This window comes from Triturus cristatus, chromosome 8 (genome assembly GCF_964204655.1).
Source record: "Triturus cristatus chromosome 8, aTriCri1.1, whole genome shotgun sequence".
NCBI lineage: Eukaryota > Metazoa > Chordata > Amphibia > Caudata > Salamandridae > Triturus > Triturus cristatus.
The window spans coordinates 1,585,378,346-1,585,386,013 of NC_140591.1; positions in this window are offsets into that span (position 1 = coordinate 1,585,378,346).

The following is a 7,668-nucleotide window of genomic DNA, read 5'->3' on the forward strand; positions in this document are numbered from 1 at the left end:
AGGCAACCCTAATTTTTTATCTCAGCCTAAACCCATAGGCAGAAGTAAAATTGCATCGTAGCCTGATTGCCATCCTTGTTTAGGTTTCACAAGACAGACCCTTTGTTATCCTCTGGTGGACTTGACTGCCGCTCTTTGCTTACCATTAGTCGTTTTTAGTGTCACTGTCCTATGCTTGCTTCTTGCTCGTCAGTTTCCACAGGTTCCTTCCTCCTCCTGTGTTTGTGAACTTTTTGCTGTGTTCTTCCACTGCTAACATTTTCAAGGCACTACTTTTTTTCTTTTTCTTTACCCTCTTTGCAAGAGTTGGTGCGTTTTTCAGCGGCCTCTCTAGTGTATTTCTTCCCCCTCTGTTTTCCTTCCCAACCCCTCCCACCTCACTCCGTTGTCCATGTACTTGTTAGTTTGCTTACCGCAGCCCCTCTAGCCCATCCACTCTATGGCCTGTCTGCTTCCCCAGCTGCTCCCACCCACTCGCTCGCCCCTCTCCTCCCCCCCTCTCTGTTGTCTGCTCGCTTGTGCCAGCCTCTCCTACCTACTCTCCATTGTGCATGTGCTTGCCCCACCCCTCCCTTCCACCCTCTGATGTCCGTTTGCAGGCCCCCACCCAAAAGTCCACCTCCAATGAAAAATAGGAATCAAAACCAATGGAATGCAGAATGGAGCAGCCAGGGCCAAGTGCAGCACAGATCAACAACCCCCCAAGACTCCCAATAGCCAGGATGACCAGCCAGAGTCCCAGGGGAAAAAAGAATTTAGGGCTACAATCATGAAAAGAGGCACATCGCTGGGCAAAACCAGTGATGCATCAGTTATCATTCGCACTCCTTGCATATGGCCAGGTATTGATGACTCCCCTCCCATTGGTGGATTTGTTGACCCCAAAACTCCCCTCCGGACAGGGATCCCGGGATGGTTGCTTCCAAACCCCTCTTTCCCCTGAGGCATCGATAATAAAATCATCCAAACACAGAACTTGGATTAGGGGTCGGATAACCCCAGCCGTATTTTATTAAAATTAATAAATCATAATAAAAAATTCATAACACAATTTTAATATGCAGAAAACCCAAAACATATTCAATCCCATTTCAAGTACACTTATTTACACATCTTTGATGGCTAACCTTAACATGAGTCTAATACATAGCCATACCTAACCTAAAACTGGAATATGTACACTCTATTTTCTGCATATCCTGGATGAGCCTACGTGCAAAGGTCATGACTGTTCCCAACTACTTGCCCGGTCCCCCTTTAACGGAGTGACCTTGTGCAGATTCCTTTCCGCAGGCACCCCCTACGCCCTCTAACACTAACTCCCAAGGACTGGTGTTATGCCACGTTGGTGCCCATGCTCCTGTATGGGGGTTGGCCCAAGGGGCCAGCTGGAAGCGCTACTTCCTACCCCCGCACCCTTCAGCCTACCGGCCGTAGGCACCCCTTGGAGTGTGATAAGGGACCACTGTCCCCCCCAGGCGTCCCTATTAAACAATGGGATGCCCACTAAGAGATGCAAAAATTCACCTAGCAATCATGACCTTACCGCAGACCAAGGATACTCAGACAAAATACGACAAGCATAAATGACGTCACCCTGTAAGATAAACATACCAACAAGACATTATTTGGAACACACTTTACTAACTGCAAAAGAAGATTACAAAATTCAACCTGGAAAGAAAACCATTACACAAAAAACACCTGAACATAATTACTTCCTAAACCTCGTTGCCTCAAGGGATGGTCGATGGGGAAAAAGAAACAGAGGCTTCCAACCGTCTCCGGTGCGTGGGGGGCGAACAGCTGGTTCACGAAGCGAAGCGGCGAGGAAAAGACCGTGCAGCCGCTCTGCCCTCCTTTCATATGAGCCTTAGCCCCCAAAACAGGAATGAACAGGTCCCGGCGAGATCCGGGACCCGTTTCGTGTGCGTTGCCCCGGAAGTGCTTCTTCCACTTCCGGGGCATGCCCTGGGTGTCCTATCAGTGCCCGTGGGGGCCCCAGCAGGAGAAGCATCCCGGGGACTGGCACAACCGCCATATTAGTGGCGTGACCGAGTTCCCGGTGTGGAAATTTAGCTTGCAAACTGAACATTATCTGCGCCATCTTGCCTCTCCCCAGCGCCACGCACAGCGAATGCACGGCCGCCATTTTAGGCACCCCACTCATTGTCAATCGCCAGCGCGGTACCCTGGCGCTGCAAGCATCCCCCGCGCGCTGGCCACCCCCGCTCTCTCATACAGGCCATAAACCCTCTCCTTCTGCGCGACCCTGCTACGGAACCACTTCCGACCGACAACCCATACATGGTCATGCCTCTCCTTTGATAACCCCCTTCCTCTGCGCCCCATTGTCTGAACTGGTCCCAGGCCATCGCCTAGCCCTGCGGATGCAGTTTATTGCCCCTACTGTAAGGGAAACACCCCACATCAAAGGGATTACAGTAGAATCAAAGCCCCTACCCCCTGAGACCCGGCCGGTTGCACACACCCCCGGGAATTAGCGGAATTCCCTGCTGCGCGATAGCCATCTCCCACTGCGGGTAGGGTGGGAACCTCTACTGTAACCATGTGTGGGATCGGATCTGAGCCGGGGCTTCAGGGGATGTTTCCCCGCACATCAAGGGAATCTCAAGAATGTACTATGTATAATAAAGCAATAAACCAGTGTATAAGAGACCAGGTCTCAGAGATGCAGTTAGAGCACCTCGTGACGATACCTTGCTGTCTGATCTGATGTGTTCTGCTCCGACGGAATAAAACTTTGTTTCCTGCCTTCCAGTCTCCGGCGCCTGCCTCTTTTATTGGTAAATTATCGAGTGGTATGAGAGGCGATTACCGCCGGGCAAATACTTGAAAGGTTATCGACTGAAACTGCCGCTACCATTTAACAATTGGCGTCCCAAACGTGGGGCCCATCAGCGACAAGTGGATCCAGTGGGAGAGGTCCCGACGACAGAGTGAACGACTGCAACGATCGGGAGAGCTCCTGCCCAATAGACCCTCGTCTGGCAGCCGATCATCCGAACTTCACTGGTTCCGAGCAGACCTCTCTCGAGTGATCTACGGTCCTGACTGGGAACCATCAGGAGTGCCGCGGCAAATACGGAGAGTAGAGGACGATCGGGCGCTGGAGGCGGAAGACGAGAAACTGTCCACGCGGTCCGGGTAAGGTCGTGAAATACGACAAAAGTGCGAAATAATTGATTGATTGTTTGAATACTAGTATTGCTCATTGATTGTTCTTTTTGAGATATTCGCTGTCTACAAACGGGGAGGAGTAGAAATACTCTCTCTCTCTCCCTTTGCAGATAGTGAAGGGTAGGTAACGCAGACTTTTGTCCCCGTTGAAACCCGTCGTGCCTATCTTTATCTCCCCATTGATTGATTGTCCGAACATTGATTGTTTTGAAGAATAGTGCTTTTTTGAGATATTCTCTGTTTGCAAATAACGTAGAATAGGAATATTCTGTCTAGTCTTTGCAAATAGTGAAGGGTAGGTAACGCAGACTTTTGTCCCCGTTGAAACCCGTCGTGCCTATCTTTATCTCCCCATTGATTGATTGATTGATTGTCCGAACACTAGTTGTTCGATATTGGTTCTTTGGAGGTATTCTCTGCTTACAAATAACGAAGAATAGAGATATTCTGTCTAGTCTTTGCAAGCAGTGAAAAGATAGGTAGTGCTGACTTTTGTCCCCGTTGAAACCCGTCATGCCTATCTTCTCCCCACTGATTGGTAGTTGGTTCTGCCCGGACCGCTTATTAGAGGTGAACCATCCGGCTCCACTGGAAGGCACCCCTAATAAGGACATGTTCACTAAATATGGACTAGTCGCCGTAGCTTATAGCAAGCTGTGGCATAAATATACCAAGAAGGACCCCGAAAGTCAGTGGCCACTGATGGGATCCTTCGACGACCGCAAGATAGAAGCGCTAGAAGTAGCTCTGCGTAGCAATAAAACGACGCCTACTATGCTTGACAGTATTGGCATGTGGCGCAAAGAAGCGACGCAACGGAAAAAGAGGGAAGAAGTAAAAGCAGAAAAGGAATTACGAAAGGCAGCTCACCTTGCCGCTAGAAAGTTAGAAGAAGACATAAAGGAGAGAAGGGAAACTAAACTAAGACAGGAGCCCGAAACCTCAGGCCAGTACGCTGTTAGGACCCCTTCTTTGCTCTACCCTGAGTTGTCCTCCAAGCAGCGAACGAATGACGAGTTACTGTTAGGTCCCCCGATCATTTACATGCCCCCTCCGTATGCACCCTCCCAATCAATAGTGCAACACCCACAACCCCCGAACACGAGCGAAAGCAGTACAGGGGCCTCGGCCCTCACGGCCTCCGCGCCGGCTGAGCCTCTTGTGCCGAACCCAACGTCTACTACAACGCTAGACGACCATGAGATAGGAAAGAAAGAGCCCACCAGAATGAATCGATTAACTAAGGATGAACGAACAGGAATCGACAAGATAGTAAAGGCACTGGTAGGATCCTTTTTGACCTTACAAAAACTAAAATAACGCTAGGAGTTAGCCCTTTGTGGGACATATGAAACCAAGGGAAGGAGTCAAGATCACGGTCGAGACGACCGCGAGGTAGCCCGACTCCATTACTCTCGCTACCTAAACATGTCTGCCCTACTGCCCACCCCGCCCAATAAGCATGACAAAATCCCGCACAAACGGAAGCCTGCTGACACCCACCATCAACGTCACCAAACTAGGGCTAGATCGCGCACAATTGGGCTATGTTATTTTTCCGATTGCACAGTAACCTCCTTGTGCTCGTCATCAGACTACAAATATGTACAAACACTCCAACGAAGTAATGTAGTTATAACATTTTAATAACTTATAGGATATAACAAACACACCAACAGGGTAAACAGGTTAAAACACGTTTTAAAACAACTATTTACATGACAGTCTGCTGCAACCTCCATCCCAAAGCCTTAACGTCCACGTGACACCGTCCTCGCCTCTCCTTCCTCGAAATTGCAACATTGGCCTGTTTTGGGCGGTCCCTCTTAGTTGACTTTGGGCTATAAAAGCCATGCAAAAATCCATTGACATCAGTGGCGAGCGATTGTGCGAATAGGCCGGAGGCTATACGAAGCGCCGAAGTTCTGGCAACACCAAGGCGGAGCCCGCCACGCTGTGCGGGCCTTTCCGCTTTCTCTTCTTCTTTCTTTAATGAGGGCTGGTGCCCTGGCGGGGGGAAGCGACGCGGACGAGCCTCCCCCACCTCCCCAGGTGGAGGCTCGCCGGGCACCCCAACCGTCTTTCACTCACCGGCCAGCTAAGCTGCACCCAACCGTCTTTAATTCGCCGACCAGCTAAGCTGCACCTAACCGTCTTTCACTCGCCGGCCAGCTAAGCTGCACCCAGCCATCTTTTTCATCGGCCTGCTGAATTTCACCCTGGCACGATGTGCGGGTCTTCCCAGTCACTTCTTCCTGCAATAACGGAGGGTGCCCTGGCGGGGGGAGGCGACGCGGACGGGCCTCCCCCACCTCCCCAGGTGGAGGCTCGCCAGCAGATGAGGGCACCCCAACCGCATCTTTCACACGTCAGCCAGCTGAGTTGCGCCCTGCCACTTCATTCGCCGTTCGGCTGAGCCGGCACCCCTGCACGCGACCGCCAGGCAACCACCCAGGCACAGGGTTCACCAAGACTGCCGCTAGCACCCGACGCGGGGAGTGGGCCCCCGCAGCCAAGTAAGTAGGGGCCCACTCCGATGGCGATACCATCCGAACTGCTGTTGTCGCTGCTACTGGAACCACTCCGGTGGCAATACCATCTGAACTGCCGCTGTAGCTGCTGTTGGCCCCTCTCCGATAGCCGTACCGAAGAGCTGCTGCTACTGCTGCCATTGAACTCCGGCGGTTGACCCCTCCGGTTCCAGGCCTGTCCCACCGTGAGACTATTCTGGACTCGAAAGCTTGTTTGCTAGGGCATGGGCCCCACCCTTGACAGAACGCTCCCCTCAGCCTTGCAGAATTGGTTGGAGTCATTTGACATTCGACTCCTGCGAACTTCCGATAAGGACAAAACCACCACCATTGCTCCTTTTGCCCCCGGGCGGCAGCCACCTTGCCTCCGCTTGGTGCAGTGAGACAGTAAAGCGTCGGCGGAAGAACCCGCCTGCTGCCCCGCCCTAAGAACAAACCATGGCATTGCTACAAGGTTGCGGTGACGCCATGCTGACGCAAAGTTGACGCTAACGAAAGTTCTCGAACTACCGAAAGGAATTCTGGTTCAACAGCTAATTCATGGAAAGACTTAGACTGTGCACTGACCCGACCCCGCCCCAAGATGGCGCTGATGTAGGAGTGGCCTACAACTCCTTGTGGCGTTCCAGTCACGTGACATTTGTGTAAAAAAAAGAGATATATATATATGTATGCGATGCTTACACACATGATGGTGGGGAAAAGGGGGGAACCGATTTTTATGTTAATCCAGTGTTGCTCATGTTGCTCGACGCCTCTCACACCGTGGCCGGTCTATGGCGGCTGTAGGCCCGTACTTCCATACTGACATTGTTTTAAATAAAGGGCTTCTTAAAAAGGAATTACGAAATCAGTGTCATGACTAATCATCTGGGTTGTTGAAGGTTTTTTTCTTTTAAATAAATGATTGTTACTCCTAAGCGAAAGCATACAGATAATACAGACACAATTTGCCTAAAAATCTTTTTGTTTAACGGAATTTGTACCCATCACGCCTGCCCTTTTTCCAAGAATTGTCAAATCAATAATGAACTATAACTTAAGGTATATGTCGCACGCAAGGTATGGTATCCTGCACCATAATACACGACCAATTGAGAAATACATGCACGACCAGGGAACCCGAATTTAGGAGATGAATGAACTAGAGCATCTTTGCCTCGAACTAAAGAATAATAGGTCCGTGGTATTACCCACCCCTGCGGCTAGCCTGGTACATGGTAGGTAGAAACCTTTCATGTCTGCGCGCGCTGGGGTATTTTGAATGCTGCACCTCCCCTCCCCTCCCCTCTTATTTTCCCCTCTATAGGTCACAACGAAGTTCCGACTGAAGAGTGGAGTGGACATGGACCGCACCAAGTTCAATATCAGGGAAAACATAGACAAACGTTGTGAGATAGTGCGTAAAATTACAGACCACCATTGGGAACATGAAAAACTGTATGATATGATTGTGCGTGTGTACTACGATTATACGATATGAATGTGTATGCATTTCATGTTCGGGTCACTTGAAGAGAGCGTCATCGTATGATTGAGGTGCTCGTCCACCGATCAAAGGGAGGAGAATAAAGGGTCAGACAACCCATAAGATAAACTACAAAATGCTAAAGGTACGCAGCATGCATAGGAATAGAGGACAGGAAAGGAGAGGTCCCCGTGCTCGACGCAGCCCTGAGTCTCCGTCTTGATGCATGTACTGTCACACCCTATCCGGCATTTGTGTGTACGTGGTCACCGAATTTATGTCTTTTCCCCGCTTGTGTTTTCTTACCTGGAACAGACCCATGCTACTCCATGTTGTGTGTGCACCAAGTGGCCTATTATCTTACCCATCTCTCTCGTTTTGTGTCGTATGTATGCCAAAATAGCCTACTTGATGCACACGTCTCTCTCTCTCTCTCTCTCTCTCTCTCTCTCTCTCTCTCTCTCTCTC